General features: G+C 45.0%; 61 pseudogenes; all 61 read left to right on the forward strand.

Annotated features, from left to right (window-relative positions):
* The first annotated feature begins 730 nt into the window (after positions 1 to 730).
* On the forward strand, positions 731 to 849 carry LOC140078413 (5S ribosomal RNA; annotated as a pseudogene).
* Positions 850 to 1486: 637 nt separating this feature from the next.
* Positions 1487 to 1605, forward strand: LOC140097866 (5S ribosomal RNA; annotated as a pseudogene).
* A 70-nt stretch (positions 1606 to 1675) lies between these two features.
* LOC140095525 (5S ribosomal RNA) lies at positions 1676 to 1794 on the forward strand (annotated as a pseudogene).
* Positions 1795 to 1863: 69 nt separating this feature from the next.
* Positions 1864 to 1982, forward strand: LOC140079443 (5S ribosomal RNA; annotated as a pseudogene).
* A 70-nt stretch (positions 1983 to 2052) lies between these two features.
* On the forward strand, positions 2053 to 2171 carry LOC140092821 (5S ribosomal RNA; annotated as a pseudogene).
* A 258-nt stretch (positions 2172 to 2429) lies between these two features.
* On the forward strand, positions 2430 to 2548 carry LOC140096337 (5S ribosomal RNA; annotated as a pseudogene).
* Positions 2549 to 3374: 826 nt separating this feature from the next.
* LOC140078414 (5S ribosomal RNA) lies at positions 3375 to 3493 on the forward strand (annotated as a pseudogene).
* A 637-nt stretch (positions 3494 to 4130) lies between these two features.
* LOC140097867 (5S ribosomal RNA) lies at positions 4131 to 4249 on the forward strand (annotated as a pseudogene).
* Positions 4250 to 4319: 70 nt separating this feature from the next.
* On the forward strand, positions 4320 to 4438 carry LOC140095526 (5S ribosomal RNA; annotated as a pseudogene).
* A 69-nt stretch (positions 4439 to 4507) lies between these two features.
* Positions 4508 to 4626, forward strand: LOC140082968 (5S ribosomal RNA; annotated as a pseudogene).
* Positions 4627 to 4696: 70 nt separating this feature from the next.
* Positions 4697 to 4815, forward strand: LOC140092822 (5S ribosomal RNA; annotated as a pseudogene).
* A 447-nt stretch (positions 4816 to 5262) lies between these two features.
* Positions 5263 to 5381, forward strand: LOC140096975 (5S ribosomal RNA; annotated as a pseudogene).
* A 259-nt stretch (positions 5382 to 5640) lies between these two features.
* Positions 5641 to 5759, forward strand: LOC140092232 (5S ribosomal RNA; annotated as a pseudogene).
* Positions 5760 to 6018: 259 nt separating this feature from the next.
* LOC140088972 (5S ribosomal RNA) lies at positions 6019 to 6137 on the forward strand (annotated as a pseudogene).
* A 625-nt stretch (positions 6138 to 6762) lies between these two features.
* LOC140087440 (5S ribosomal RNA) lies at positions 6763 to 6881 on the forward strand (annotated as a pseudogene).
* Positions 6882 to 6951: 70 nt separating this feature from the next.
* Positions 6952 to 7070, forward strand: LOC140082555 (5S ribosomal RNA; annotated as a pseudogene).
* Positions 7071 to 8261: 1191 nt separating this feature from the next.
* On the forward strand, positions 8262 to 8380 carry LOC140091666 (5S ribosomal RNA; annotated as a pseudogene).
* An 814-nt stretch (positions 8381 to 9194) lies between these two features.
* On the forward strand, positions 9195 to 9313 carry LOC140082811 (5S ribosomal RNA; annotated as a pseudogene).
* Positions 9314 to 9383: 70 nt separating this feature from the next.
* On the forward strand, positions 9384 to 9502 carry LOC140101680 (5S ribosomal RNA; annotated as a pseudogene).
* A 1191-nt stretch (positions 9503 to 10693) lies between these two features.
* Positions 10694 to 10812, forward strand: LOC140083948 (5S ribosomal RNA; annotated as a pseudogene).
* Positions 10813 to 12193: 1381 nt separating this feature from the next.
* Positions 12194 to 12312, forward strand: LOC140082812 (5S ribosomal RNA; annotated as a pseudogene).
* A 70-nt stretch (positions 12313 to 12382) lies between these two features.
* On the forward strand, positions 12383 to 12501 carry LOC140094086 (5S ribosomal RNA; annotated as a pseudogene).
* A 259-nt stretch (positions 12502 to 12760) lies between these two features.
* Positions 12761 to 12879, forward strand: LOC140092112 (5S ribosomal RNA; annotated as a pseudogene).
* A 448-nt stretch (positions 12880 to 13327) lies between these two features.
* LOC140082813 (5S ribosomal RNA) lies at positions 13328 to 13446 on the forward strand (annotated as a pseudogene).
* A 259-nt stretch (positions 13447 to 13705) lies between these two features.
* On the forward strand, positions 13706 to 13824 carry LOC140095735 (5S ribosomal RNA; annotated as a pseudogene).
* A 70-nt stretch (positions 13825 to 13894) lies between these two features.
* Positions 13895 to 14013, forward strand: LOC140082814 (5S ribosomal RNA; annotated as a pseudogene).
* Positions 14014 to 14272: 259 nt separating this feature from the next.
* Positions 14273 to 14391, forward strand: LOC140088973 (5S ribosomal RNA; annotated as a pseudogene).
* A 448-nt stretch (positions 14392 to 14839) lies between these two features.
* On the forward strand, positions 14840 to 14958 carry LOC140086365 (5S ribosomal RNA; annotated as a pseudogene).
* A 1204-nt stretch (positions 14959 to 16162) lies between these two features.
* LOC140082815 (5S ribosomal RNA) lies at positions 16163 to 16281 on the forward strand (annotated as a pseudogene).
* A 70-nt stretch (positions 16282 to 16351) lies between these two features.
* On the forward strand, positions 16352 to 16470 carry LOC140084869 (5S ribosomal RNA; annotated as a pseudogene).
* An 826-nt stretch (positions 16471 to 17296) lies between these two features.
* LOC140095328 (5S ribosomal RNA) lies at positions 17297 to 17415 on the forward strand (annotated as a pseudogene).
* Positions 17416 to 17863: 448 nt separating this feature from the next.
* Positions 17864 to 17982, forward strand: LOC140098766 (5S ribosomal RNA; annotated as a pseudogene).
* A 69-nt stretch (positions 17983 to 18051) lies between these two features.
* On the forward strand, positions 18052 to 18170 carry LOC140094098 (5S ribosomal RNA; annotated as a pseudogene).
* A 259-nt stretch (positions 18171 to 18429) lies between these two features.
* On the forward strand, positions 18430 to 18548 carry LOC140091654 (5S ribosomal RNA; annotated as a pseudogene).
* A 69-nt stretch (positions 18549 to 18617) lies between these two features.
* Positions 18618 to 18736, forward strand: LOC140090040 (5S ribosomal RNA; annotated as a pseudogene).
* Positions 18737 to 18806: 70 nt separating this feature from the next.
* LOC140097443 (5S ribosomal RNA) lies at positions 18807 to 18925 on the forward strand (annotated as a pseudogene).
* Positions 18926 to 18995: 70 nt separating this feature from the next.
* LOC140086728 (5S ribosomal RNA) lies at positions 18996 to 19114 on the forward strand (annotated as a pseudogene).
* Positions 19115 to 19562: 448 nt separating this feature from the next.
* On the forward strand, positions 19563 to 19681 carry LOC140093800 (5S ribosomal RNA; annotated as a pseudogene).
* A 70-nt stretch (positions 19682 to 19751) lies between these two features.
* Positions 19752 to 19870, forward strand: LOC140097580 (5S ribosomal RNA; annotated as a pseudogene).
* Positions 19871 to 19940: 70 nt separating this feature from the next.
* Positions 19941 to 20059, forward strand: LOC140096425 (5S ribosomal RNA; annotated as a pseudogene).
* A 69-nt stretch (positions 20060 to 20128) lies between these two features.
* On the forward strand, positions 20129 to 20247 carry LOC140083581 (5S ribosomal RNA; annotated as a pseudogene).
* A 69-nt stretch (positions 20248 to 20316) lies between these two features.
* LOC140094110 (5S ribosomal RNA) lies at positions 20317 to 20435 on the forward strand (annotated as a pseudogene).
* A 637-nt stretch (positions 20436 to 21072) lies between these two features.
* On the forward strand, positions 21073 to 21191 carry LOC140084044 (5S ribosomal RNA; annotated as a pseudogene).
* Positions 21192 to 21260: 69 nt separating this feature from the next.
* Positions 21261 to 21379, forward strand: LOC140095207 (5S ribosomal RNA; annotated as a pseudogene).
* Positions 21380 to 21827: 448 nt separating this feature from the next.
* Positions 21828 to 21946, forward strand: LOC140092884 (5S ribosomal RNA; annotated as a pseudogene).
* A 246-nt stretch (positions 21947 to 22192) lies between these two features.
* On the forward strand, positions 22193 to 22311 carry LOC140093543 (5S ribosomal RNA; annotated as a pseudogene).
* A 69-nt stretch (positions 22312 to 22380) lies between these two features.
* LOC140094123 (5S ribosomal RNA) lies at positions 22381 to 22499 on the forward strand (annotated as a pseudogene).
* A 70-nt stretch (positions 22500 to 22569) lies between these two features.
* On the forward strand, positions 22570 to 22688 carry LOC140096609 (5S ribosomal RNA; annotated as a pseudogene).
* Positions 22689 to 22758: 70 nt separating this feature from the next.
* Positions 22759 to 22877, forward strand: LOC140095685 (5S ribosomal RNA; annotated as a pseudogene).
* Positions 22878 to 22947: 70 nt separating this feature from the next.
* Positions 22948 to 23066, forward strand: LOC140083593 (5S ribosomal RNA; annotated as a pseudogene).
* A 69-nt stretch (positions 23067 to 23135) lies between these two features.
* Positions 23136 to 23254, forward strand: LOC140094135 (5S ribosomal RNA; annotated as a pseudogene).
* A 70-nt stretch (positions 23255 to 23324) lies between these two features.
* Positions 23325 to 23443, forward strand: LOC140095208 (5S ribosomal RNA; annotated as a pseudogene).
* Positions 23444 to 23513: 70 nt separating this feature from the next.
* On the forward strand, positions 23514 to 23632 carry LOC140083606 (5S ribosomal RNA; annotated as a pseudogene).
* Positions 23633 to 23889: 257 nt separating this feature from the next.
* LOC140094147 (5S ribosomal RNA) lies at positions 23890 to 24008 on the forward strand (annotated as a pseudogene).
* A 70-nt stretch (positions 24009 to 24078) lies between these two features.
* LOC140101847 (5S ribosomal RNA) lies at positions 24079 to 24197 on the forward strand (annotated as a pseudogene).
* Positions 24198 to 24645: 448 nt separating this feature from the next.
* Positions 24646 to 24764, forward strand: LOC140092267 (5S ribosomal RNA; annotated as a pseudogene).
* A 70-nt stretch (positions 24765 to 24834) lies between these two features.
* Positions 24835 to 24953, forward strand: LOC140094159 (5S ribosomal RNA; annotated as a pseudogene).
* Positions 24954 to 25023: 70 nt separating this feature from the next.
* Positions 25024 to 25142, forward strand: LOC140083617 (5S ribosomal RNA; annotated as a pseudogene).
* Positions 25143 to 25211: 69 nt separating this feature from the next.
* On the forward strand, positions 25212 to 25330 carry LOC140094127 (5S ribosomal RNA; annotated as a pseudogene).
* A 259-nt stretch (positions 25331 to 25589) lies between these two features.
* LOC140083949 (5S ribosomal RNA) lies at positions 25590 to 25708 on the forward strand (annotated as a pseudogene).
* A 70-nt stretch (positions 25709 to 25778) lies between these two features.
* LOC140081297 (5S ribosomal RNA) lies at positions 25779 to 25897 on the forward strand (annotated as a pseudogene).
* Positions 25898 to 25934: the final 37 nt, after the last annotated feature.

Below are 25934 nucleotides of genomic sequence, written 5' to 3' on the forward strand. Positions count from 1 at the left end.
GCGTGCTCTTGTCAGATCGCAGCAGCGATGCAGCTTAAGGCTTGGCAAGTACCAGCATGGGAGACTGGCTTGGAATCCCAAGTTCTGGTGACCTTTTTGAACCTGAAAATTGTGTTAGTTTCTATATGAGATAGCAAAAGAAGGTTCAAATTGAACAGCTGCTGTCAACGGCCATTCTAAGCTGAATGTGCCTGCTCTCGTCAGATCGCAGCAGCAATGCAGCTTAAGGCTTGGCAAGTACCAGCATGGGAGACTGGCTGGGAATCACAAGTTCTGTTGACGTTTTTGAACCTGAAAATTGTGTTAGTTTCTCTATGAGATAGTAAAAGAAGGTTCAAATTGAACAGCTGCTGTCAACGGCCATTCTAAGCTGAATGTGCGTGCTCTTGTCAGATCGCAGCAGCGATGCAGCTTAAGGCTTGGCAAGTGCCAGCATGGGAGACTGGCTTGGAATCCCAAGTTCGGTTGACCTTTTTGAACTTGAAAATTGTTTTAGTTTCTCTATGAGATAGTAAAAGAAGGTTCAATTTGAAATGCTGCTGTCAACGGCCATTCTAAGCTGAATGTGCCTCCTCTCGTCAGATCGCAGCAGCAATGCAGATTAAGGCTTGGCAAGTACCAGCATGGGAGACTGGCTGGGAATCCCAAGTTCCGTTGACCTTTTTTAACCTGAAAATTGTGTTAGTTTCTCTATGAGATAGCAAAAGAAGGTTCAAATTGAACAGCTGCTGTCAACGGCCATTCTAAGCTGAATGTGCCTGCTCTCGTCAGATCGCAGCAGCAATGCAGCTTAAGGCTTGGCAAGTACCAGCATGGGAGACTGGCTGGGAATTCCAAGTTCTGTTGACCTTTTTGAAACTGAAAATTGTGTTAGTTTCTCTATGAGATAGTAAAAGAAGGTTCAAATTGAACATCTGCTGTCAACGGCCATTCTAAGCTGAATGTGCGTGCTCTTGTCATATCGCAGCAGCGATGCAGCTTAAGGCTTGGCAAGTACCAGCATGGGAGACTTGCTTGGAATCCCAAGTTCTGTTGACCTTTTTGAACTTGAAAATTGTGTTAGTTTCTCTATGAGATAGTAAAAGAAGGTTCAAATTGAACAACTGCTGTCAACGGCCATTCTAAGCTGAATGTGTGAGCTCTTTTCAGATCGCAGCAGCGATGCAGCTTAAGGCTTGGCAAGTACCAGCATGGGAGACTGGCTGGGAATCCCAAGTTTTTGTGACTTTTTTGAACCTGAAAATTGTGTTAGTTTCTCTATGAGATAGTAGAAGAAGGTTCAAATTGAACAACTGCTGTCAACGGCCATGCTAAGCTGAATGTGTGTGCTCTTGTCAGATCGCAGCAGCGATGCAGCTTAAGGCTTGGCAAGTACCAGCATGGGAGACTGGCTGGGAATCCCAAGTTCTGTTGACCTTTTTGAACCTGAAATTTGTGTTAGTTTCTCTATGAGATAGTAAAAGAAGGTTCAAATTGAACAGCTGCTGTCAATGGCCATTCTAAGCTGAATGTGCCTGCTCTCGTCAGATCGCAGCAGCAATGCAGCTTAAGGCTTGGCAAGAACCAGCATGGGAGACTGGCTGGGAATCCCAAGTTCCGTTGACCTTTTTGAACCTGAAAATTGTGTTAGTTTCTCTATGAGATAGTAAAAGAAGGTTCAAATTGAAAAGCTGCTGTCAACGGCCATTCTAAGCTGAATGTGCCTGCTCTTGTCAGATTGCAGCAGCAATGCAGCTTAAGGCTTGGCAAGTACCAGCATGGGAGACTGGCTGGGAATTCCAAGTTCCGTTGACCTTTTTGAACCAGAAAATGTGTTAGTTTCTCTATGAGATAGTAAAAGAAGGTTCAAATTGAACAGCTGCTGTCAACGGCCATTCTAAGCTGAATGTGCCTGCTCTCGTCAGATCGCAGCAGCAATGCAGCTTAAGGCTTGGCAAGTACCAGCATGGGAGACTGGCTGGGAATCCCAAGTTCTGTTGACCTTTTTGAACCTGAAAATTGTGTTAGTTTCTCTATGAGATAGTAAAAGAAGGTTCAAATTGAACAGCTGCTGTCAACGGCCATTCTAAGCTGAATGTGCCTGCTCTCGTCAGATCGCAGCAGCAATGCAGCTTAAGGCTTGGCAAGTACCAGCATGGGAGACTGGCTGGGAATCCCAAGTTCTGGTGACCTTTTTGAACCTGAAAATGTGTTAGTTTCTCTATGAGATAGTAAAAGAAGGTTCAAATTGAACAGCTGCTGTCAACGGCCATTCTAAGCTGAATGTGCGTGCTCTTGTCAGATCGCAGCAGCGATGCAGCTTAAGGCTTGGCAAGTACCAGCATGGGAGACTGGCTTGGAATCCCAAATTCTGGTGACCTTTTTGGACCTGAAAATTGTGTTAGTTTCTCTATGAGATAGCAAAAGAAGGTTCAAATTGAACAGCTGCTGTCAACGGCCATTCTAAGCTGAATGTGCCTGCTCTTGTCAGATTGCAGCAGCAATGCAGCTTAAGGCTTGGCAAGTACCAGCATGGGAGACTGGCTGGGAATCCCAAGTTCCGTTGACCCTTTTGAACCTGAAAATTGTGTTAGTTTCTCTATGAGATAGTAAAAGAAGGTTCAAATTGAACAGCTGCTGTCAACGGCCATTCTAAGCTGAATGTGCGTGCTCTTGTCAGATCGCAGCAGCGATGCAGCTTAAGGCTTGGCAAGTACCAGCATGGGAGACTGGCTTGGAATCCCAAGTTCTGGTGACCTTTTTGAACCTGAAAATTGTGTTAGTTTCTATATGAGATAGCAAAAGAAGGTTCAAATTGAACAGCTGCTGTCAACGGCCATTCTAAGCTGAATGTGCCTGCTCTCGTCAGATCGCAGCAGCAATGCAGCTTAAGGCTTGGCAAGTACCAGCATGGGAGACTGGCTGGGAATCACAAGTTCTGTTGACGTTTTTGAACCTGAAAATTGTGTTAGTTTCTCTATGAGATAGTAAAAGAAGGTTCAAATTGAACAGCTGCTGTCAACGGCCATTCTAAGCTGAATGTGCGTGCTCTTGTCAGATCGCAGCAGCGATGCAGCTTAAGGCTTGGCAAGTGCCAGCATGGGAGACTGGCTTGGAATCCCAAGTTCGGTTGACCTTTTTGAACTTGAAAATTGTTTTAGTTTCTCTATGAGATAGTAAAAGAAGGTTCAATTTGAAATGCTGCTGTCAACGGCCATTCTAAGCTGAATGTGCCTCCTCTCGTCAGATCGCAGCAGCAATGCAGATTAAGGCTTGGCAAGTACCAGCATGGGAGACTGGCTGGGAATCCCAAGTTCCGTTGACCTTTTTTAACCTGAAAATTGTGTTAGTTTCTCTATGAGATAGCAAAAGAAGGTTCAAATTGAACAGCTGCTGTCAACGGCCATTCTAAGCTGAATGTGCCTGCTCTCGTCAGATCGCAGCAGCAATGCAGCTTAAGGCTTGGCAAGTACCAGCATGGGAGACTGGCTGGGAATTCCAAGTTCTGTTGACCTTTTTGAAACTGAAAATTGTGTTAGTTTCTCTATGAGATAGTAAAAGAAGGTTCAAATTGAACATCTGCTGTCAACGGCCATTCTAAGCTGAATGTGCGTGCTCTTGTCATATCGCAGCAGCGATGCAGCTTAAGGCTTGGCAAGTACCAGCATGGGAGACTTGCTTGGAATCCCAAGTTCTGTTGACCTTTTTGAACTTGAAAATTGTGTTAGTTTCTCTATGAGATAGTAAAAGAAGGTTCAAATTGAACAACTGCTGTCAACGGCCATTCTAAGCTGAATGTGTGAGCTCTTTTCAGATCGCAGCAGCGATGCAGCTTAAGGCTTGGCAAGTACCAGCATGGGAGACTGGCTGGGAATCCCAAGTTTTTGTGACTTTTTTGAACCTGAAAATTGTGTTAGTTTCTCTATGAGATAGTAGAAGAAGGTTCAAATTGAACAACTGCTGTCAACGGCCATGCTAAGCTGAATGTGTGTGCTCTTGTCAGATCGCAGCAGCGATGCAGCTTAAGGCTTGGCAAGTACCAGCATGGGAGACTGGCTGGGAATCCCAAGTTCTGTTGACCTTTTTGAACCTGAAATTTGTGTTAGTTTCTCTATGAGATAGTAAAAGAAGGTTCAAATTGAACAGCTGCTGTCAATGGCCATTCTAAGCTGAATGTGCCTGCTCTCGTCAGATCGCAGCAGCAATGCAGCTTAAGGCTTGGCAAGAACCAGCATGGGAGACTGGCTGGGAATCCCAAGTTCCGTTGACCTTTTTGAACCTGAAAATTGTGTTAGTTTCTCTATGAGATAGTAAAAGAAGGTTCAAATTGAAAAGCTGCTGTCAACGGCCATTCTAAGCTGAATGTGCCTGCTCTTGTCAGATTGCAGCAGCAATGCAGCTTAAGGCTTGGCAAGTACCAGCATGGGAGACTGGCTGGGAATTCCAAGTTCCGTTGACCTTTTTGAACCAGAAAATGTGTTAGTTTCTCTATGAGATAGTAAAAGAAGGTTCAAATTGAACAGCTGCTGTCAACGGCCATTCTAAGCTGAATGTGCCTGCTCTCGTCAGATCGCAGCAGCAATGCAGCTTAAGGCTTGGCAAGTACCAGCATGGGAGACTGGCTGGGAATCCCAAGAACTGTTGACCTTTTTGAACCTGAAAATTGTGTTAGTTTCTCTATGAGATAGTAAAAGAAGGTTCAAATTGAACAGCTGCTGTCAACGGCCATTCTAAGCTGAATGTGCCTGCTCTCGTCAGATCGCAGCAGCAATGCAGCTTAAGGCTTGGCAAGTACCAGCATGGGAGACTGGCTGGGAATCCCAAGTTCTGGTGACCTTTTTGAACCTGAAAATGTGTTAGTTTCTCTATGAGATAGTAAAAGAAGGTTCAAATTGAACAGCTGCTGTCAACGGCCATTCTAAGCTGAATGTGCGTGCTCTTGTCAGATCGCAGCAGCGATGCAGCTTAAGGCTTGGCAAGTACCAGCATGGGAGACTGGCTTGGAATCCCAAATTCTGGTGACCTTTTTGGACCTGAAAATTGTGTTAGTTTCTCTATGAGATAGCAAAAGAAGGTTCAAATTGAACAGCTGCTGTCAACGGCCATTCTAAGCTGAATGTGCCTGCTCTTGTCAGATTGCAGCAGCAATGCAGCTTAAGGCTTGGCAAGTACCAGCATGGGAGACTGGCTTGGAATCCCAAGTTCTGGTGACCTTTTTGAACCTGAAAATTGTGTTAGTTTCTATATAAGATAGTAGAAGAAGGTTCAAATTGAACAACTGCTGTCAATGGCCATTCTAAGCTGAATGTGCCTGCTCTCGCCAGATCGCAGCAGCAATGCAGCTTAAGGCTTGGCAAGTACCAGCATGGGAGACTGGCTGGGAATCCCAAGTTCCGTTGCCCTTTTTGAACCTGAAAATTGTGTTAGTTTCTCTATGAGATAGTAAAAGAAGGTTCAAATTGAACAGCTGCTGTCAACGGCCATTCTAAGCTGAATGTGCGTGCTCTTGTCAGATCGCAGCAGCGATGCAGCTTAAGGCTTGGCAAGTACCAGCATGGGAGACTGGCTTGGAATCCCAAGTTCTGGTGACCTTTTTGAACCTGAAAATTGTGTTAGTTTCTATATGAGATAGTAGAAGAAGGTTCAAATTGAACAACTGCTGTTGATGGCCATTCTAAGCTGAATGTGCCTGCTCTCGTCAGATCGCAGCAGCAATGCAGCTTAAGGCTTGGCAAGTACCAGCATGGGAGACTGGCTGGGAATCCCAAGTTCTGTTGACCTTTTTGAACCTGAAAATTGTGTTAGTTTCTCTATGAGATAGTAAAAGAAGGTTCAAATTGAACAGCTGCTGTCAACGGCCATTCTAAGCTGAATGTGCGTGCTCTTGTCAGATCGCAGCAGCGATGCAGCTTAAGGCTTGGCAAGTTCCAGCATGGGAGACTGGCTGGGAATCCCAAGTTCTGTTGACCTTTTTGAACTTGAAAATTGTTTTAGTTTCTCTATGAGATAGTAAAAGAAGGTTCAATTTGAAATGCTGCTGTCAACGGCCATTCTAAGCTGAATGTGCCTGCTCTTGTCAGATCGCAGCAGCAATGCAGCTTAAGGCTTGGCAAGTACCAGCATGGGAGACTGGCTGGGAATCCCAAGTTCCGTTGACCTTTTTGAACCTGAAAATTGTGTTAGTTTCTCTATGAGATAGTAAAAGAAGGTTCAAATTGAACAGCTGCTGTCAACGGCCATTCTAAGCTGAATGTGCCTGCTCTCGTCAAATCGCAGCAGCAATGCAGCTTAAGGCTTGGCAAGTACCAGCATGGGAGACTGGCTTGGAATCCCAAGTTCTGGTGACCTTTTTGAACCTGAAAATTGTGTTAGTTTCTATATAAAATAGTAGAAGAAGGTTCAAATTGAACAATTGCTGTCAATGGCCATTCTAAGCTGAATGTGCCTGCTCTCGCCAGATCGCAGCAGCAATGCAGCTTAAGGCTTGGCAAGTACCAGCATGGGAATCCCAAGTTCCGTTGCCCTTTTTGAACCTGAAAATTGTGTTATTTTCTCTATGAGATAGTAAAAGAAGGTTCAAATTGAACAGCTGCTGTCAACGGCCATTCTAAGCTGAATGTGCGTGCTCTTGTCAGATCGCAGCAGCGATGCAGCTTAAGGCTTGGCAAGTACCAGCATGGGAGACTGGCTTGGAATCCCAAGTTCTGGTGACCTTTTTGAACCTGAAAATTGTGTTAGTTTCTATATGAGATAGTAGAAGAAGGTTCAAATTGAACAACTGCTGTCAATGGCCATTCTAAGCTGAATGTGCCTGCTCTCGTCAGATCGCAGCAGCAATGCAGCTTAAGGCTTGGCAAGTACCAGCATGGGAGACTGGCTGGGAATCCCAAGTTTCGTTGACCTTTTTTAACCTGAAAATTGTGTTAGTTTCTCTATGAGATAGCAAAAGAAGGTTCAAATTGAACAGCTGCCGTCAACGGCCATTCTAAGCTGAATGTGCCTGCTCTCGTCAGATCGCAGCAGCAATGCAGCTTAAGGCTTGGCAAGTACCAGCATGGGAGACTGGCTGGGAATCCCAAGTGTTGTTGACCTTTTTGAACCTGAAAATTGTGTTAGTTTCTCTATGAGATAGTAAAAGAAGGTTCAAATTGAACAGCTGCTGTCAACGGCCATTCTAAGCTGAATGTGCGTGCTCTTGTCAGATCGCAGCAGCGATGCAGCTTAAGGCTTGGCAAGTTCCAGCATGGGAGACTGGCTGGGAATCCCAAGTTCTGTTGACCTTTTTGAACTTGAAAATTGTTTTAGTTTCTCTATGAGATAGTAAAAGAAGGTTCAAATTGAACAGCTGCTGTCAACGGCCATTCTAAGCTGAATGTGCGTGCTCTTGTCAGATCGCAGCAGCGATGCAGCTTAAGGCTTGGCAAGTACCAGCATGGGAGACTGGCTGGGAATCCCAAGTTCTGGTGACTTTTTTGAACCTGAAAATTGTGTTAGTTTCTCTATGAGATAGTAGAAGAAGGTTCAAATTGAACAACTGCTGTCAACGGCCATTCTAAGCTGAATGTTTGTGCTCTTGTCAGATCGCAGCAGCGATGCAGCTTAAGGCTTGGCAAGTACCAGCATGGGAGACTGGCTGGGAATCCCAAGTTCTGTTGACCTTTTTGAACCTGAAAATTGTGTTAGTTTCTCTATGAGATAGTAAAAGAAGGTTCAAATTGAACAGCTGCTGTCAATGGCCATTCTAAGCTGAATGTGCCTGCTCTCGCCAGATCGCAGCAGCAATGCAGCTTAAGGCTTGGCAAGTACCAGCATGGGAATCCCAAGTTCCGTTGCCCTTTTTGAACCTGAAAATTGTGTTAGTTTCTCTATGAGATAGTAAAAGAAGGTTCAAATTGAACAGCTGCTGTCAACGGCCATTCTAAGCTGAATGTGCGTGCTCTTGTCAGATCGCAGCAGCGATGCAGCTTAAGGCTTGGCAAGTACCAGCATGGGAGACTGGCTTGGAATCCCAAGTTCTGGTGACCTTTTTGAACCTGAAAATTGTGTTAGTTTCTCTATGAGATAGTAGAAGAAGGTTCAAATTGAACAACTGCTGTCAACGGCCATTCTAAGCTGAATGTGTGTGCTCTTTTCAGATCGTAGCAGCGATGCAGCTTAAGGCTTGGCAAGTACCAGCATGGGAGACTGGCTGGGAATCCCAAGTTCCGTTGACCTTTTTGAACCTGAAAATGTGTTAGTTTCTCTATGAGATAGTAAAAGAAGGTTCAAATTGAACAGCTGCTATCAACGGCAATTCTAAGCTGAATGTGCCTGCTCTCGTCAGATCGCAGCAGCAATGCAGCTTAAGGCTTGGCAAGTACCAGCATGGGAGACTGGCTGGGAATCCCAAGTTCCGTTGACCTTTTTGAACCTGAAAATTGTGTTAGTTTCTCTATGAGATAGTAAAAGAAGGTTCAAATTGAACAGCTGCTGTCAACGGCCATTCTAAGCTGAATGTGCGTGCTCTTGTCAGATTGCAGCAGCGATGCAGCTTAAGGCTTGGCAAGTACCAGCATGGGAGACTGGCTGGGAATCCCAAGTTCTGGTGACTTTTTTGAACCTGAAAATTGTGTTAGTTTCTCTATGAGATAGTAGAAGAAGGTTCAAATTGAACAACTGCTGTCAACGGCCATTCTAAGCTGAATATGTGTGCTCTTGTCAGATCGCAGCAGCGATGCAGCTTAGGTCTTGGCAAGTACCAGCATGGGAGACTGGCTGGGAATCCCAAGTTCTGGTGACCTTTTTGAACCTGAAAATTGTGTTAGTTTCTATATAAAATAGTAGAAGAAGGTTCAAATTGAACAATTGCTGTCAATGGCCATTCTAAGCTGAATGTGCCTGCTCTCGCCAGATCGCAGCAGCAATGCAGCTTAAGGCTTGGCAAGTACCAGCATGGGAATCCCAAGTTCCGTTGCCCTTTTTGAACCTGAAAATTGTGTTATTTTCTCTATGAGATAGTAAAAGAAGGTTCAAATTGAACAGCTGCTGTCAACGGCCATTCTAAGCTGAATGTGCGTGCTCTTGTCAGATCGCAGCAGCGATGCAGCTTAAGGCTTGGCAAGTACCAGCATGGGAGACTGGCTTGGAATCCCAAGTTCTGGTGACCTTTTTGAACCTGAAAATTGTGTTAGTTTCTATATGAGATAGTAGAAGAAGGTTCAAATTGAACAACTGCTGTCAATGGCCATTCTAAGCTGAATGTGCCTGCTCTCGTCAGATCGCAGCAGCAATGCAGCTTAAGGCTTGGCAAGTACCAGCATGGGAGACTGGCTGGGAATCCCAAGTTCCGTTGACCTTTTTTAACCTGAAAATTGTGTTAGTTTCTCTATGAGATAGCAAAAGAAGGTTCAAATTGAACAGCTGCCGTCAACGGCCATTCTAAGCTGAATGTGCCTGCTCTCGTCAGATCGCAGCAGCAATGCAGCTTAAGGCTTGGCAAGTACCAGCATGGGAGACTGGCTGGGAATCCCAAGTGCTGTTGACCTTTTTGAACCTGAAAATTGTGTTAGTTTCTCTATGAGATAGTAAAAGAAGGTTCAAATTGAACAGCTGCTGTCAACGGCCATTCTAAGCTGAATGTGCGTGCTCTTGTCAGATCGCAGCAGCGATGCAGCTTAAGGCTTGGCAAGTTCCAGCATGGGAGACTGGCTGGGAATCCCAAGTTCTGTTGACCTTTTTGAACTTGAAAATTGTTTTAGTTTCTCTATGAGATAGTAAAAGAAGGTTCAAATTGAACAGCTGCTGTCAACGGCCATTCTAAGCTGAATGTGCGTGCTCTTGTCAGATCGCAGCAGCGATGCAGCTTAAGGCTTGGCAAGTACCAGCATGGGAGACTGGCTGGGAATCCCAAGTTCTGGTGACTTTTTTGAACCTGAAAATTGTGTTAGTTTCTCTATGAGATAGTAGAAGAAGGTTCAAATTGAACAACTGCTGTCAACGGCCATTCTAATCTGAATGTTTGTGCTCTTGTCAGATCGCAGCAGCGATGCAGCTTAAGGCTTGGCAAGTACCAGCATGGGAGACTGGCTGGGAATCCCAAGTTCTGTTGACCTTTTTGAACCTGAAAATTGTGTTAGTTTCTCTATGAGATAGTAAAAGAAGGTTCAAATTGAACAGCTGCTGTCAATGGCCATTCTAAGCTGAATGTGCCTGCTCTCGCCAGATCGCAGCAGCAATGCAGCTTAAGGCTTGGCAAGTACCAGCATGGGAATCCCAAGTTCCGTTGCCCTTTTTGAACCTGAAAATTGTGTTAGTTTCTCTATGAGATAGTAAAAGAAGGTTCAAATTGAACAGCTGCTGTCAACGGCCATTCTAAGCTGAATGTGCGTGCTCTTGTCAGATCGCAGCAGCGATGCAGCTTAAGGCTTGGCAAGTACCAGCATGGAAGACTGGCTTGGAATCCCAAGTTCTGGTGACCTTTTTGAACCTGAAAATTGTGTTAGTTTCTCTATGAGATAGTAGAAGAAGGTTCAAATTGAACAACTGCTGTCAACGGCCATTCTAAGCTGAATGTGTGTGCTCTTTTCAGATCGTAGCAGCGATGCAGCTTAAGGCTTGGCAAGTACCAGCATGGGAGACTGGCTGGGAATCCCAAGTTCCGTTGACCTTTTTGAACCTGAAAATGTGTTAGTTTCTCTATGAGATAGTAAAAGAAGGTTCAAATTGAACAGCTGCTGTCAACGGCAATTCTAAGCTGAATGTGCCTGCTCTCGTCAGATCGCAGCAGCAATGCAGCTTAAGGCTTGGCAAGTACCAGCATGGGAGACTGGCTGGGAATCCCAAGTTCCGTTGACCTTTTTGAACCTGAAAATTGTGTTAGTTTCTCTATGAGATAGTAAAAGAAGGTTCAAATTGAACAGCTGCTGTCAACGGCCATTCTAAGCTGAATGTGCGTGCTCTTGTCAGATTGCAGCAGCGATGCAGATTAAGGCTTGGCAAGTACCAGCATGGGAGACTGGCTGGGAATCCCAAGTTCTGGTGACTTTTTTGAACCTGAAAATTGTGTTAGTTTCTCTATGAGATAGTAGAAGAAGGTTCAAATTGAACAACTGCTGTCAACGGCCATTCTAAGCTGAATGTGTGTGCTCTTGTCAGATCGCAGCAGCGATGCAGCTTAGGTCTTGGCAAGTACCAGCATGGGAGACTGGCTGGGAATCCCAAGTTCTGGTGACCTTTTTGAACCTGAAAATTGTGTTAGTTTCTCTATGAGATAGCAAAAGAAGGTTCAAATTGAACAGCTGGTGTCAACGGCCATTCTAAGCTGAATGTGCCTGCTCTTGTCAGATTGCAGCAGCAATGCAGCTTAAGGCTTGGCAAGTACCAGCATGGGAGACTGGCTTGGAATCCCAAGTTCTGGTGACTTTTTTGAACCTGAAAATTGTGTTAGTTTCTCTATGAGATAGTAGAAGAAGGTTCAAATTGAACAACTGCTGTCAACGGCCATTCTAAGCTGAATGTGTGTGCTCTTGTCAGATCGCAGCAGCGATGCAGCTTAGGTCTTGGCAAGTACCAGCATGGGAGACTGGCTGGGAATCCCAAGTTCTGGTGACCTTTTTGAACCTGAAAATTGTGTTAGTTTCTCTATGAGATAGCAAAAGAAGGTTCAAATTGAACAGCTGCTGTCAATGGCCATTCTAAGCTGAATGTGCCTGCTCTCTCCAGATCGCAGCAGCAATGCAGCTTAAGGCTTGGCAAGTACCAGCATGGGAGACTGGCTGGGAATCCCAAGTTCTGGTGACCTTTTTGAACCTGAAAATTGTGTTAGTTTCTCTATGAGATAGCAAAAGAAGGTTCAAATTGAACAGCTGCTGTCAATGGCCATTCTAAGCTGAATGTGCCTGCTCTGGCCAGATCGCAGCAGCAATGCAGCTTAAGGCTTGGCAAGTACCAGCATGGGAATCCCAAGTTCCGTTGCCCTTTTTGAACCTGAAAATTGTGTTAGTTTCTCTATGAGATAGTAAAAGAAGGTTCAAATTGAACAGCTGCTGTCAACGGCCATTCTAAGCTGAATGTGCGTGCTCTTGTCAGATCGCAGCAGCGATGCAGCTTAAGGCTTGGCAAGTACCAGCATGGGAGACTGGCTTGGAATCCCAAGTTCTGGTGAACTTTTTGAACCTGAAAATTGTGTTAGTTTCTATATGAGATAGTAGAAGAAGGTTCAAATTGAACAACTGCTGTCAATGGCCATTCTAAGCTGAATGTGCCTGCTCTCGTCAGATCGCAGCAGCAATGCAGCTTAAGGCTTGGCAAGTACCAGCATGGGAGACTGGCTGGGAATCCCAAGTTCCGTTGACCTTTTTTAACCTGAAAATTGTGTTAGTTTCTCTATGAGATAGCAAAAGAAGGTTCAAATTGAACAGCTGCCGTCAACGGCCATTCTAAGCTGAATGTGCCTGCTCTCGTCAGATCGCAGCAGCAATGCAGCTTAAGGCTTGGCAAGTACCAGCATGGGAGACTGGCTGGGAATCCCAAGTTCCGTTGACCTTTTTGAACCTGAAAATTGTGTTAGTTTCTCTATGAGATAGTAAAAGAAGGTTCAAATTGAACTGCTGTTGTCAACGGCCATTCTAAGCTGAATGTGCGTGCTCTTGTCAGATCGCAGCAGCGATGCAGCTTAAGGCTTGGCAAGTTCCAGCATGGGAGACTGGCTGGGAATCCCAAGTTCTGTTGACCTTTTTGAACTTGAAAATTGTTTTAGTTTCTCTATGAGATAGTAAAAGAAGGTTGAATTTGAAATGCTGCTGTCAACGGCCATTCTAAGCTGAATGTGCCTGCTCTTGTCAGACCGCAGCAGCAATGCAGCTTAAGGCTTGGCAAGTACCAGCATGGGAGACTGGCTGGGAATCCCAAGTTCCGTTGACCTTTTTGAACCTGAAAATTGTGTTAGTTTCTCTATGAGATAGTAAAAGAAGGTTCAAATTGAACAGCTGCTGTCAATGGCCATTCTAAGCTGAATGTGCGTGCTCTTGTCAGATTGCAGCAGCGATGCAGCTTAAGGCTTGGCAAGTACCAGCATGGGAGACTGGCTGGGAATCCTAAGTTCTGGTGACTTTTTTGTGCCTGAAAATTGTGTTAGTTTCTCTATGAGATAGTAGAAGAAGGTTCAAATTGAACAACTGCTGTCAACGGCCATTCTAAGCTGAATGTGTGTGCTCTTGTCAGATCGCAGCAGCGATGCAGCTTAAGTCTTGGCAAGTACCAGCATGGGAGACTGGCTGGGAATCCCAAGTTCTGTTGACCTTTTTGAACCTGAAAATTGTGTTAGTTTCTCTATGAGATAGTAAAAGAAGGTTCAAATTGAACAGCTGCTGTCAATGGCCATTCTAAGCTGAATGTGCCTGCTCTCGTCAGATCGCAGCAGCAATGCAGCTTAAGGCTTGGCAAGTACCAGCATGGGAGACTGGCTGGGAATCCCAAGTTCCGTTGACCTTTATGAACCTGAAAATTGTGTTAGTTTCTCTATGAGATAGTAAAAGAAGGTTCAAATTGAGCAGCTGCTGTCAACGGCCATTCTAAGCTGAATGTGCGTGCTCTTGTCAGATCGCAGCAGCGATGCAGCTTACGGCTTGGCAAGTTCCAGCATGGGAGACTGGCTGGGAATCCCAAGTTCTGTTGAACTTTTTAAACTTGAAAATTGTTTTAGTTTCTCTATGAGATAGTAAAAGAAGGTTCAATTTGAAATGCTGCTGTCAACGGCCATTCTAAGCTGAATGTGCCTGCTCTTGTCAGATCGCAGCAGCAATGCAGCTTAAGGCTTGGCAAGTACCAGCATGGGAGACTGGCTGAGAATCCCAAGTTCCGTTGACCTTTTTGAACCTGAAAATTGTGTTAGTTTCTCTATGAGATAGTAAAAGAAGGTTCAAATTGAACAGCTGCTGTCAATGGCCATTCTAAGCTGAATGTGCCTGCTCTCGTCAGATCGCAGCAGCAATGCAGCTTAAGGCTTGGCAAGTACCAGCATGGGAGACTGGCTGGGAATCCCAAGTTCCGTTGACCTTTTTGAACCTGAAAATTGTGTTAGTTTCTCTATGAGATAGTAAAAGAAGGTTCAAATTGAGCAGCTGCTGTCAACGGCCATTCTAAGCTGAATGTGCGTGCTCTTGTCAGATCGCAGCAGCGATGCAGCTTACGGCTTGGCAAGTTCCAGCATGGTAGACTGGCTGGGAATCCCAAGTTCTGTTGACCTTTTTGAACTTGAAAATTGTTTTAGTTTCTCTATGAGATAGTAAAAGAAGGTTCAATTTGAAATGCTGCTGTCAACGGCCATTCTAAGCTGAATGTGCCTGCTCTTGTCAGATCGCAGCAGCAATGCAGCTTAAGGCTTGGCAAGTACCAGCATGGGAGACTGGCTGGGAATCCCAAGTTCCGTTGACCTTTTTGAACCTGAAAATTGTGTTAGTTTCTCTATGAGATAGTAAAAGAAGGTTCAAATTGAACAGCTGCTGTTAACGGCCATTCTAAGCTGAATGTGCGTGCTTTTGTCAGATCGCAGCAGCGATGCAGCTTAAGGCTTGGCAAGTACCAGCATGGGAGACTGGCTGGGAATCCCAAGTTCTGGTGACTTTTTTGAACCTGAAAATTGTGTTAGTTTCTCTATGAGATAGTAGAAGAAGGTTCAAATTGAACAACTGCTGTCAACGGCCATTCTAAGCTGAATGTTTGTGCACTTGTCAGATCGCAGCAGCGATGCAGCTTAAGGCTTGGCAAGTACCAGCATGGGAGACTGGCTGGGAATCCCAAGTTCTGTTGACCTTTTTGAACCTGAAAATTGTGTTAGTTTCTCTATGAGATAGTAAAAGAAGGTTCAAATTGAACAGCTGCTGTCAATGGCCATTCTAAGCTGAATGTGCCTGCTCTCGTCAGAGCGCAGCAGCAATGCAGCTTAAGGCTTGGCAAGTACCAGCATGGGAGACTGGCTGGGAATCCCAAGTTCCGTTGACCTTTTTGAACCTGAAAATTGTGTTAGTTTCTGTATGAGATAGTAAAAGAAGGTTCAAATTGAAAAGCTGCTGTCAACGGCAATTTTAAGCTGAATGTGCGTGCTCTTGTCAGATCGCAGCAGCAATGCAGCTTAAGGCTTGGCAAGTACCAGCATGGGAGACTGGCTGGGAATCCCAAGTTCTGTTGACCTTTTTGAACCTGAAAATTGTGTTAGTTTCTCTATGAGATAGTAAAAGAAGGTTCAAATTGAACAGCTGCTGTAAACGGCCATTCTAAGCTGAATGTGCGTGCTCTTGTCAGATCGCAGCAGCGATGCAGCTTAAGGCTTGGCAAGTACCAGCATGGGAGACTGGCTGGGAATCCCAAGTTCTGTTGACCATTTTTTACCTGAAAATTGTGTTAGTTTCTCTATGAGATAGTAAAAGAAGGTTCAAATTGAACAGCTGCTGTCAACGGCCATTCTAAGCTGAATGTGCGTGCTCTTGTCAGATCGCAGCAGCGATGCAGCTTAAGGCTTGGCAAGTACCAGCATGGGAGACTGGCTGGGAATCTCAAGTTCTGTTGACCATTTTTAACCTGAAAATTATGTTAGTTTCTCTATGAGATAGTAAAAGAAGGTTCAAATTGAACAGCTGCTGTCAACGGCCATTCTAAGCTGAATGTGCGTGCTCTTGTCAGATCGCAGCAGCGATGCAGCTTAAGGCTTGGCAAGTTCCAGCATGGGAGACTGGCTGGGAATCCCAAGTTCTGTTGACCTTTTTGAACTTGAAAATTGTTTTAGTTTCTCTATGAGATAGTAAAAGAAGGTTCAATTTGAAATGCTGCTGTCAACGGCCATTCTAAGCTGAATGTGCCTGCTCTCGTCAGATCGCAGCAGCAATGCAGCTTAAGGCTTTGCAAGTTCCAGCATGGGAGACTGGTTGGGAATCCCAAGTTCCGTTGACCTTTTTGAACCTGAAAATTGTGTTAGTTTCTCTATGAGATAGTAAAAGAAGGTTCAAATTGAACAGCTGCTGTCAACGGCCATTCTAAGCTGAATGTGCGTGCTCTTGTGAGATCGCAGCAGCGATGCAGCTTAAGGCTTGGCAAGTACCAGCATGGGAGACTGGCTTGGAATCCTAAGTTCTGGTGAACTTTTTGAACCTGAAAATTGTGTTAGTTTCTATATGAGATAGTAGAAGAAGGTTCAAATTGAACAACTGCTGTCAATGGCCATTCTAAGCTGAATGTGCCTGCTCTCGTCAGATCGCAGCAGCAATGCAGCTTAAGGCTTGGCAAGTACCAGCATGGGAGACTGGCTGGGAATCCCAAGTTCCGTTGACCTTTTTGAACCTGAAAATTGTGTTAGTTTCTCTATGAGATAGCAAAAGAAGGTTCAAATTGAACAGCTTCTGTCAACGGCCATTCTAAGCTGAATGTGCCTGCTCTCGTCAGATCGCAGCAGCAATGCAGCTTAAGGCTTGGCAAGTACCAGCATGGGAAACTGGCTGGGAATCCCAAGTTCTGTTGACCTTTTTGAACCTGAAAATTGTGTTAGTTTCTCTATGAGATAGTAAAAGAAGGTTCAAATTGAACAGCTGCTGTCAACGGCCATTCTAAGCTGAATGTGCGTGCTCTTGGCAGATCGCAGCAGCGATGCAGCTTAAGGCTTGGCAAGTTCCAGCATGGGAGACTGGCTGGGAATCCCAAGTTCTGTTGACCTTTTTGAACTTGAAAATTGTTTGAGTTTCTCTATGAGATAGTAAAAGAAGGTTCAATTTGAAATGCTGCTGTCAACGGCCATTCTAAGCTGAATGTGCCTGCTCTTGTCAGATCGCAGCAGCAATGCAGCTTAAGGCTTGGCAAGTACCAGCATGGGAGACTGGCTGGTAATCCCAAGTTCCGTTGACCTTTTTGAACCTGAAAATTGTGTTAGTTTCTCTATGAGATAGTAAAAGAAGGTTCAAATTGAACAGCTGCTGTCAACGGCCATTCTAAGCTGAATGTGCGTGCTCTTGTCAGATTGCAGCAGCGATGCAGCTTAAGGCTTGGCAAGTACCAGCATGGGAGACTGGCTGGGAATCCCAAGTTCTGGTGACTTTTTTGAACCTGAAAATTGTGTTAGTTTCTCTATGAGATAGTAGAAGAAGGTTCAAATTGAACAACTGCTGTCAACGGCCATTCTAAGCTTAATGTGTGTGCTCTTGTCAGATCGCAGCAGCGATGCAGCTTAAGGCTTGGCAAGTACCAGCATGGGAGACTGGCTGGGAATCCCAAGTTCTGTTGACCTTTTTGAACCTGAAAATTGTGTTAGTTTCTCTATGAGATAGTAAAAGAAGGTTCAAATTAAACAGCTGCTGTCAATTGCCATTCTAAGCTGAATGTGCCTGCTCTCGTCAGATCGCAGCAGCAATGCAGCTTAAGGCTTGGCAAGTACCAGCATGGGAGACTGGCTGGGAATCCCAAGTTCCGTTGACCTTTTTGAACCTGAAAATTGTGTTAGTTTCTCTATGAGATAGTAAAAGAAGGTTCAAATTGAAAAGCTGCTGTCAACGGCCATTCAAAGCTGAATGTGCGTGCTCTTGTCAGATCGCAGCAGCGATGCAGCTTAAGGCTTGGCAAGTACCAGCATGGGAGACTGGCTGGGAATCCCAAGTTCTGGTGACCTTTTTGAACCTGAAAATTGTGTTAGTTTCTCTATGAGATAGTAGAAGAAGGTTCAAATTGAACAACTGCTGTCAACGGCCATTCTAAGCTGAATGCGTGTGCTCTTTTCAGATCGCAGCAGCGATGCAGCTTAAGGCTTGGCAAGTACCAGCATGGGAGACTGGCTGGGAATCCCAAGTTCTGTTGACCTTTTTGAACCTGAAAATTGTGTTAGTTTCTATATGAGATAGTAAAAGAAGGTTCAAATTGAACAGCTGCTGTCAACGGCCATTCTAAGCTGAATTTGCCTGCTCTCGTCAGATTGCAGCAGCAATGCAACTTAAGGCTTGGCAAGTACCAGCATGGGAGACTGGCTGGGAATTCCAAGTTCCGTTGACCTTTTTGAACCTGAAAATGTGTTAGTTTCTCTATGAGATAGTAAAAGAAGGTTCAAATTGAACAGCTGCTGTCAACGGCCATTCTAAGCTGAATGTGCCTGCTCTCGTCAGATCGCAGCAGCAATGCAGCTTAAGGCTTGGCAAGTACCAGCATGGGAGACTGGCTGGGAATCCCAAGTTCCGTTGACCTTTTTGAACCTGAAAATTGTGTTAGTTTCTCTATGAGATAGTAAAAGAAGGTTCAAATTGAACAGCTGCTGTCAACGGCCATTCTAAGCTGAATGAGCCTGCTCTCGTCAGGTCACAGCAGCAATGCAGCTTAAGGCTTGGCAAGTACCAGCATGGGAGACTGGCTGGGAATCCCAAGTTCTGTTGACCTTTTTGAACCTGAAAATTGTGTTAGTTTCTCTATGAGATAGTTAAAGAAGGTTCAAATTGAACAGCTGCTGTCAATGGCCATTCTAAGCTGAATGTGCCTGCTCTTGTCAGATCGCAGCAGCAATGCAGCTTAAGGCTTGGCAAGTACCAGCATGGGAGACTGGCTGGGAATTCCAAGTTCCGTTGACCTTTTTGAACCTGAAAATGTGTTAGTTTCTCTATGAGATAGTAAAAGAAGGTTCAAATTGAACAGCTCCTGTCAACAGCCATTCTAAGCTGAATGTGCCTGCTCTCGTCAGATCGCAGCAGCAATGCAGCTTAAGGCTTGGCAAGTACCAGCATGGGAGACTGGCTGGGAATCCCAAGTTCCGTTGACCTTTTTGAACCTGAAAATTGTGTTAGTTTCTCTATGAGATAGTAAAAGAAGGTTCAAATTGAACAGCTGCTGTAAACGGCCATTCTAAGCTGAATGTGCCTGCTCTCGTCAAATCGCAGCAGCGATGCAGCTTAAGGCTTGGCAAGTACCAGCATGGGAGACTGGCTGGGAATCCCAAGTTCCGTTGACCTTTTTGAACCTGAAAATTGTGTTAGTTTCTCTATGAGATAGTAAAAGAAGGTTCAAATTGAACAGCTGCTGTCAATGGCCATTCTAAGCTGAATGTGCCTGCTCTCTTCAGATCGCAGCAGCGATGCAGCTTAAGGCTTGGCAAGTACCAGCATGGGAGACTGGCTGGGAATCCCAAGTTCTGTTGACCATTTTTAACCTGAAAATTATGTTAGTTTCTCTATGAGATAGTAAAAGAAGGTTCTAATTGAACAGCTGCTGTCAACGGCCATTCTAAGCTGAATGTGCGTGCTCTTGTCAGATCGCAGCAGCGATGCAGCTTAAGGCTTGGCAAGTTCCAGCATGGGAGACTGGCTGGGAATCCCAAGTTCTGTTGACCTTTTTGAACCTGAAAATTGTGTTAGTTTCTCTATGAGATAGTAGAAGAAGGTTCAAATTGAACAACTGCTGTCAACGGCCATTCTAAGCTGAATGTTTGTGCTCTTTTCAGATCGCAGCAGCGATGCAGCTTAAGGCTTGGCAAGTACCAGCATGGGAGACTGGCTGGGAATCCCAAGTTCTGTTGACCTTTTTGAACCTGAAAATTGTGTTAGTTTCTCTATGAGATAGTAAAAGAAGGTTCAAATTGAACAGCTGCTGTCGACGGCAATTCTAAGCTGAATGTGCCTGCTCTCCTCAGATCGCAGCAGCAATGCAGCTTAAGGCTTGGCAAGTACCAGCATGGGAGACTGGCTGGGAATCCCAAGTTCCGTTGACCGTTTTGAACCTGAAAATTGTGTTAGTTTCTCTATGAGATAGCAAAAGAAGGTTCAAATTGAACAGCTGCTGTCAATGGCCATTCTAAGCTGAATGAGCCTGCTCTCGTCAGATCACAGCAGCAATGCAGCTTAAGGCTTGGCAAGTACCAGCATGGGAGACTGGCTGGGAATCCCAAGTTCTGTTGACCTTTTTGAACCTGAAAATTGTGTTAGTTTCTCTATGAGATAGTTAAAGAAGGTTCAAATTGAACAGCTGCTGTCAATGGCCATTCTAAGCTGAATGTGCCTGCTCTCGTCAGATCGCAGCAGCAATGCAGCTTAAGGCTTCGCAAGTACCAGCATGGGAGACTGGCTGGGAATTCCAAGTTCCGTTGACCTTTTTGAACCTGAAAATGTGTTAGTTTCTCTATGAGATAGTAAAAGAAGGTTCAAATTGAACAGCTCCTGTCAACGGCCATTCTAAGCTGAATGTGCCTGCTCTCGTCAGATCGCAGCAGCAATGCAGCTTAAGGCTTGGCAAGTACCAGCATGGGAGACTGGCTGGGAATTCCAAGTTCCGTTGACCTTTTTGAACCTGAAAATGTGTTAGTTTCTCTATGAGATAGTAAAAGAAGGTTCAAATTGAACAGCTGCTGTCAACGGCCATTCTAAGCTGAATGTGCCTGCTCTCGTCAGATCGCAGCAGCAATGCAGCTTAAGGCTTGGCAAGTACCAGCATGGGAGACTGGCTGGGAATCCCAAGTTCCGTTGACCTTTTTGAACCTGAAAATTGTGTTAGTTTCTCTATGAGATAGTAAAAGAAGGTTCAAATTGAACAGCTGCTGTCAATGGCTATTCTAAGCTGAATGTGCCTGCTCTCGTCAGATCGCAGCAGCAATGCAGCTTAAGGCTTGGCAAGTACCAGCATGGGAGACTGGCTGGGAATCCCAAATTCTGTTCACCTTTTTGAACCTGAAAATTGTGTTAGTTTCTCTATGAGATAGTAAAAGAAGGTTCAAATTGAAAAGCTGCTGTCAACGGTCTTTCCAAGCGGAATGTGCGTGCTCTTGTCAGATCGCAGCAGCGATGCAGCTTAAGGCTTGGCAAATACCAGCATGGGAGACTGGCTGGGAATCCCAAGTTCTGGTGCCCTTTTTGAACGTGAAAATTGTGTTAGTTTCTCTATGAGATAGTAGAAGAAGGTTCAAATTGAACAACTGCTGTAAACGGCCATTCTAAGCTGAATGTGTGTGCTCTTTTCAGATCGCAGCAGCGATGCAGCTTAAGGCTTGGCAAGTACCAGCATGGGAGACTGGCTGGGAATCCCAAGTTCTGTTGACCTTTTTGAACCTGAAAATTGTGTTAGTTTCTCTATGAGATAGTAAAAGAAGGTTCAAATTGAACAGCTGCTGTCAACGGCAATTCTAAGCTGAATGTGCCTGCTCTCGTCAGATCGCAGCAGCAATGCAGCTTAAGGCTTGGCAAGTACCAGCATGGGAGACTGGCTGGGAATTCCAAGTTCCGTTGACTTTTTTGAACCTGAAAATGTGTTAGTTTGTCTATGAGATAGTAAAAGAAGGTTCAAATTGAACAGCTGCTGTCAACGGCCATTCTAAGCTGAATGAGCCTGCTCTCGTCAGATCACAGCAGCAATGCAGCTTAAGGCTTGGCAAGTACCAGCATGGGAGACTGGCTGGGAATCCCAAGTTCTGTTGACCTTTTTGAACCTGAAAATTGTGTTAGTTTCTCTATGAGATAGTAAAAGAAGGTTCAAATTGAAAAGCTGCTGTCAACGGCCATTCTAAGCGGAATGTGCGTGCTCTTGTCAGATCGCAGCAGCGATGCAGCTTAAGGCTTGGCAAATACCAGCATGGGAGACTGGCTGGGAATCCCAAGTTCTGGTGACCTTTTTGAACCTGAAAATTGTGTTAGTTTCTCTATGAGATAGTAGAAGAAGGTTCAAATTGAACAACTGCTGTCAACGGCCATTCTAAGCTGAATGTGTGTGCTCTTTTCAGATCGCAGCAGCGATGCAGCTTAAGGCTTGGCAAGTACCAGCATGGGAGACTGGCTGGGAATCCCAAGTTCTGTTGACCATTTTGAACCTGAAAATTGTGTTAGTTTCTCTATGAGATAGTAAAAGACGGTTCAAATTGAACAGCTGCTGTCAACGGCCATTCTAAGCTGAATGTGCCTGCTCTTGTCAGATCGCAGCAGCAATACAGCTTAAGGCTTGGCAAGTACCAGCATGGGAGACTGGCTGGGAATCCCAAGTTCCGTTGACCGTTTTGAACCTGAAAATTGTGTTAGTTTCTCTATGAGATAGCAAAAGAAGGTTCAAATTGAAGAGCTGCTGTCAACGGCCATTCTAAGCTGAATGTGCCTGCTCTCGTCAGATCGCAGCAGCAATGCAGCTTAAGGCTTGGCAAGTACTGGCTGGGAATCCCAAGTTCTGTTGACCTTTTTTAACCTGAAAATTGTGTTAGTTTCTATATGAGATAGTAAAAGAAGGTTCAAATTGAACAGCTGCTGTCAACGGCCATTCTAAGCTGAATTTGCCTGCTCTCGTCAGATCGCAGCAGCAATGCAACTTAAGGCTTGGCAAGTACCAGCATGGGAGACTGGCTGGGAATTCCAAGTTCCGTTGACCTTTTTGAACCTGAAAATGTGTTAGTTTCTCTATGAGATAGTAAAAGAAGGTTCAAATTGAACAGCTGCTGTCAACGGCCATTCTAAGCTGAATGTGCCTGCTCTCGTCAGATCGCAGCAGCAATGCAGCTTAAGGCTTGGCAAGTACCAGCATGGGAGACTGGCTGGGAATCCCAAGTTCCGTTGACCTTTTTGAACCTGAAAATTGTGTTAGTTTCTCTATGAGATAGTAAAAGAAGGTTCAAATTGAACAGCTGCTGTCAATGGCCATTCTAAGCTGAATGTGCCTGCTCTCGTCAGATCGCAGCAGCAATGCAGCTTAAGGCTTGGCAAGTACCAGCATGGGAGACTGGGTAGGAATCCCAAGATCCGTTGACCTTTTTGAATCTGAAAATTGAGTTATTTTCTCTATGAGATAGTAAAAGAAGGTTCAAATTGAATAGCTGCTGTCAACGGCAATATTAAGCTGAATGTGCCTGCTCTCGTCAGATCACAGCAGCAATGCAGCTTAAGGCTTGGCAAGTACCAGCATGGGAGACTGGCTGGGAATCCCAAGTTCTGTTGACCTTTTTGAACCTGAAAATTGTGTTAGTTTCTCTATGAGATAGTTAAAGAAGGTTCAAATTGAACAGCTGCTGTCAACGGCCATTCTAAGCTGAATGTGCCTGCTCTCGTCAGATCGCAGCAGCAATGCAGCTTAAGGCTTGGCAAGTACCAGCATGGGAGACTGGCTGGGAATTCCAAGTTCCGTTGACCTTTTTGAACCTGAAAATGTGTTAGTTTGTCTATGAGATAGTAAAAGAAGGTTCAAATTGAACAGCTGCTGTCAACGGCCATTCTAAGCTGAATGTGCCTGCTCTCGTCAGATCGCAGCAGCAATGCAGCTTAAGGCTTGGCAAGTACCAGCATGGGAGACTGGCTGGGAATCCCAAGTTCCGTTGACCTTTTTGAACCTGAAAATTGTGTTAGTTTCTCTATGAGATAGTAAAAGAAGGTTCAAATTGAACAGCTGCTGTCAACGGCCATTCTAAGCTGAATGAGCCTGCTCTCGTCAGATCACAGCAGCAATGCAGCTTAAGGCTTGGCAAGTACCAGCATGGGAGACTGGCTGGGAATCCCAAGTTCTGTTGACCTTTTTGAACCTGAAAATTGTGTTAGTTTCTCTATGATATAGTTAAAGAAGGTTCAAATTGAACAGCTGCTGTCAACGGCCATTCTAAGCTGAATGTGCCTGCTCTCGTCAGATCGCAGCAGCAATGCAGCTTAAGGCTTGGCAAGTACCAGCATGGGAGACTGGCTGGGAATTCCAAGTTCCGTTGACCTTTTTGAACCTGAAAATGTGTTAGTTTCTCTATGAGATAGTAAAAGAAGGTTCAAATTGAACAGCTGCTGTCAACGGCCATTCTAAGCTGAATGTGTGTGCTCTTTTCAGATCGCAGCAGCAATGCAGCTTAAGGCTTGGCAAGTACAAGCATGGGAGACTGGCTGGGAATTCCAAGTTCCGTTGACCTTTTTGAACCTGAAAATGTGTTAGTTTCTCTATGAGATAGTAAAAGAAGGTTCAAATTGAACAGCTGCTGTCAACGGCCATTCTAAGCTGAATGTGCCTGCTCTCGTCAGATCGCAGCAGCAATGCAGCTTAAGGCTTGGCAAGTACCAGCATGGGAGACTGGCTGGGAATCCCAAGTTCCGTTGACCTTTTTGAACCTGAAAATTGTGTTAGTTTCTCTATGAGATAGTAAAAGAAGGTTCAAATTGAACAGCTGCTGTCAATGGCCATTCTAAGCTGAATGTGCCTGCTCTCGTCAGATCGCAGCAGCAATGCAGCTTAAGGCTTGGCAAGTACCAGTATGGGAGACTGCCTGGGAATCCCAAGTTCCGTTGACCTTTTTGAACCTGAAAATTGTGTTAGTTTCTCTATGAGATAGTAAAAGAAGGTTCATATTGAAAAGCTGCTGTCAACGGCCATTCAAAGCGTAATGTGCGTGCTCTCGTCAGATCGCAGCAGCAATGCAGCTTAAGGCTTGGCAAGTACCAGCATGGGAGACTGGCTGGGAATCCCAAGTTCTGGTGACCTTTTTGAACCTGAAAATTGTGTTAGTTTCTCTATGAGATAGTAGAAGAAGGTTCAAATTGAACAACTGCTGTCAACGGCCATTCTAAGCTGAATGTGTGTGCTCTTTTCAGATCGCAGCAGCGATGCAGCTTAAGGCTTGGCAAGTACCACCATGGGAGACTGGCTGGGAATCCCAAGTTCTGTTGACCTTTTTGAACCTGAAAATTGTGTTAGTTTCTCTATGAGATAGTAAAAGAAGGTTCAAATTGACCAGCTGCTGTCAACGGCAATTCTAAGCTGAATGTGCCTGCTCTCGTCAGATCGCAGCAGCAATTCAGCTTAAGGCTTGGCAAGTACCAGCATGGGAGACTGGCTGGGAATCCCAAGTTCCGTTGACCGTTTTGAACCTGAAAATTGTGTTAGTTTCTCTATGAGATAGTAAAAGAAGGTTCAAATTGAACAGCTGCTGTCAACGGCCATTCTAAGCTGAATGTGCCTGCTCTCGTCAGATCGCAGCAGCAATGCAGCTTAAGGCTTGGCAAGTACCAGCATGGGAGACTGGCTGGGAATCCCAAGTTCCGTTGACCTTTTTGAACCTGAAAATTGTGTTAGTTTCTCTATGAGATAGTTAAAGAAGGTTCAAATTGAACAGCTGCTGTCAACGGCCATTCTAAGCTGAATGTGCCTGCTCTCGTCAGATCGCAGCAGCAATGCAGCTTAAGGCTTGGCAAGTACCAGCATGGGAGACTGGCTGGGAATTCCAAGTTCCGTTGACCTTTTTGAACCTGAAAATGTGTTAGTTTCTCTATGAGATAGTAAAAGAAGGTTCAAATTGAACAGCTGCTGTCAACGGCCATTCTAAGCTGAATGTGCCTGCTCTCGTCAGATCGCAGCAGCAATGCAGCTTAAGGCTTGGCAAGTACCAGCATGGGAGACTGGCTGGGAATCCCAAGTTCTGGTGACTTTTTTGAACCTGAAAATTGTGTTAGTTTCTCTATGAGATAGTAGAAGAAGGTTCAAATTGAACAACTGCTGTCAACGGCCATTCTAAGCTGAATGTGTGTGCTCTTTTCAGATCGCAGCAGCGATGCAGCTTAAGGCTTGGCAAGTACCACCATGGGAGACTGGCTGGGAATCCCAAGTTCTGTTGACCTTTTTGAACCTGAAAATTGTGTTAGTTTCTCTATGAGATAGTAAAAGAAGGTTCAAATTGACCAACTGCTGTCAACGGCAATTCTAAGCTGAATGTGCCTGCTCTCGTCAGATCGCAGCAGCAATGCAGCTTAAGGCTTGGCAAGTACCAGCATGGGAGACTGGCTGGGAATCCCAAGTTCCGTTGACCGTTTTGAACCTGAAAATTGTGTTAGTTTCTCTATGAGATAGCAAAAGAAGGTTCAAATTAAACAGCTGCTGTCAACGGCCATTCTAAGCTGAATGTGCCTGCTCTCGTCAGATCGCAGCAGCAATGCAGCTTAAGGCTTGGCAAGTACCAGCATGGGAGACTGGCTGGGAATCCCAAGTACCGTTGACCTTTTTGAACCTGAAAATTGTGTTAGTTTCTCTATGAG

Source organism: Engystomops pustulosus, chromosome 9, assembly GCF_040894005.1.
Source record: "Engystomops pustulosus chromosome 9, aEngPut4.maternal, whole genome shotgun sequence".
Classification (NCBI taxonomy): domain Eukaryota; kingdom Metazoa; phylum Chordata; class Amphibia; order Anura; family Leptodactylidae; genus Engystomops; species Engystomops pustulosus.